Below are 2957 nucleotides of genomic sequence, written 5' to 3'. Positions count from 1 at the left end.
TGTTCAGACCAAGTCAGCTTATGTCCCATTATAGTCAGTTACGACTGGGAAACTCTCCTAGCTGCAGAGGGGTTGATAAGGGGGTGTTGTCCGTTAATTACAGACACTATGATTTAATTTTTTTCATTTTTTTAAAATGTTTTTAAATGTTTTCAATTTGTAGATAAAGCTCTAGTAGGTTTTTAATTTTCTTAGCCTTGGTTTTTTACACACTAAACCAAATGGGTGTTCTAAAGAACACTATCATTATTTATTACTTTTAAAAATATTCATTTATCATTTTCTAATCTGAATTTACCCTATTCTTGATATTACACGTCAATAAGATGAATATGGTTCAAAACATGAATGCACATGACCCATTTTTTAGCAGCGAAGTATAAAAATATCAACCTTCAGCGGCGGAGGCGGTGGCTGCTACGGATCGACCGAGCCTAGCGTCCCACCTTCGCCCCCTTGCGGCTGGTCGACTGATGGCCGCGCCGCGGTGCAGTGCAGTATTTTTCAGAGTAAACAAATTTCATGAGTTCAGCTGAAACAAATTCAGTCTCTCAAACATGAGCTGGCTCTTGTGTAGAAAAGATTTGGGGGCAACAAATTATGGGATTGAGCGTCATTCATACGTGGTAAAATGTGACAAGGAAAACCTGGGGAGCTTGATCAAAAATAGTGATAGCTTTGATAATTAGCTTCTAATTCTGTAGTATCCCTCTGAAAGGAAAGTGGTGCCTCTCCAAGGCATGGCTAGGTCAGCCTGATGATCTAGCAGTTTATCAGAATAATTATATGAGCAAGTTAGCACAGTTTCTTCTGTGAAGTAAATCATTTTTCTGTCTCAAGAGGAAGACATTCCTACATGCACCTATAAAGCGAAGTACTGCTAGGATTTGAGTTCTGTAAGCCTGCATTTGTGGTTGGTAATTGCCCCTGGAAAGCATCTAATGGTCATCAGTTTTTTAAGATTATTGTGGAGCTGGAGTCCAGAAATACTATGAGAACTACATGAAAGCATTACTAAAACCAGGAGGCATTGTAGTCATGCCGGTAGTAGATCAGTTAACACATGCTATGAGCACTGTAAAATACATTTGGAAAAGTAAAAATAACCTTGTTGCATCTGTTCCACTTACCTGTGCAATCAAATAAGAAGATATTGGCCAATCAGAGTTTATGGGGCACTCCTCCCAGCCCACCCATCAATGCTATCAAGAATCTATAGCACTTGCTCATATTTATATTAATGAACACATATATTTCATACATAATGAGATATAGGCCAAGGGGGTTCCTTAAGGGGCTCCAACCTAAAGAAAGAATGTTAAACAGAGAATTAACACTTACGAATTTGCCAGTAATCAGCTTATTCCTCAGCCTCTAGAAAGTGAGGAGGATGAGAAAAATAGAAGAGAAAGAAAAGGAAGAGGAAGACCACAAAGAAGTTAAGAGTCATCTCAGAATTTACTGAAAGAAAAAGATATGAAACTCCACTTCTCTGAATCTTTAAAAGTTTACTTGACATATTTTAGAGAAAAATAGCTTACAGCAGAAAGAAAAGAATGCCTACCTATAATTCCTCTAGTCTTTAGATTGTGGCATTTGTGAGGAGTTTAAGAGAGAGAATTCTTTCTTTAATCAGAGTGAATTTATGGTGAAGAAAATGTATCTTGTTTCTGTTTTAGTATTTTAAATTATGAATTCAGAGATTAAAAATAATCCCTTTTATAAAATATATTTCCGTTTAAGTCTTGGGGAAAATGGCTGTTTTAACTCAGAATGACTTTAAGAGTTGAATGCAACAAGAGCCCAGACTTTGTGTAATATAAATCCTCTTAGGTAAGAGTTAGACTTAATTTTATACAAGGTTGCATAACTGTTAATCATATATAATCTGGTTTGAATTGCAGGTGCTTGCATTTCCTCCATTAAAAATTTCAGTTCAGTCCCTCAATTCATGTCCGACTCTTTGTGACCCCATGGACTGCAGGACACCAGACCTCCCTGTCCATCACCAAATCCTGGAGCTTGCTCAAACTCATGTCCATTGAGTTGGTGATGCCATCCAACCATCCCATCCTCTGTTGTCCCCTTCTCCTGCCTTCATCTTTCCCAGCATCAGGATCTTTTCCAATGACTCAGTTCTTCAAATTAGGTGGTCAAAGTATTGGAGTTTCAGCTTCAACATCAGTCCTTCCAATGAATATTCAGGACTGATTTCCTTTAGGATGGACTGGTTGGATCTCCTTGCAGTCTCTTAAGAGTATTCTCCAGCACCACAGTTCAAAAGCATCAATTCTTCAGTGCTCAGCTTTCTTTATAGCCCAACTCTCACATCCATACATGACTACTGGAAAAACTATAGCTTTGACTAGATGGACCTTTGTCACCAAAGAAATGTCTCTGCTTTTCAATATGCTGTTGTTTAGTTTTTCTTCCAAGAAGCAAGTGACTTTTAATTCCATGGCTGTAGTCACCATCTGCAGTGATTTTTGGAGCCCAAGAAAATACAGTCTGTTACTGTTTCCATTGCTTCCCCATTAATTTGCCATGAAGTGATGGGACCAGATACCATGATCTTCATCCTTCTGAATGTTGAGTTTTAAGCCAGTTTTTTCACTCTTCTCTTTCACTTTCATCAGAGGCTCTTTATTTCCTCTTTGCTTCCTGCCATAAGGATGATGTTATTTGCAAATCTGAGGTTATTGATATTTCTCCCAGCAATCTTGATTCTTATCTAATAAGGAAACAAAATACTTTTTAATCCCACTTCCCTTACTTTTGTTTCAGTCACTGAGTTCTGACAGATGAATATATGAGGGTAATAATAATACAGATGTTGAACAATTTAATCTTAAAGAAAGTTTCATGGATTTCAATAGTATTGCTACTCTTGCTTTTGAATCTATTGCCCAAAGACTTATGGCAGATAACTGCTTATCTCATAGAGATTTTAAGAGCAC

General features: G+C 37.5%; 1 pseudogene; it reads left to right on the top strand.

The window, feature by feature from the left end:
- The first annotated feature begins 557 nt into the window (after positions 1-557).
- LOC138081799 (protein-L-isoaspartate O-methyltransferase domain-containing protein 1-like) lies at positions 558-1536 on the top strand (annotated as a pseudogene).
- Positions 1537-2957: the final 1421 nt, after the last annotated feature.

This window comes from Capricornis sumatraensis, chromosome 7 (genome assembly GCF_032405125.1).
Source record: "Capricornis sumatraensis isolate serow.1 chromosome 7, serow.2, whole genome shotgun sequence".
Lineage (NCBI taxonomy): Eukaryota > Metazoa > Chordata > Mammalia > Artiodactyla > Bovidae > Capricornis > Capricornis sumatraensis.
This window is presented reverse-complemented; position numbering and strand designations above follow the sequence as displayed.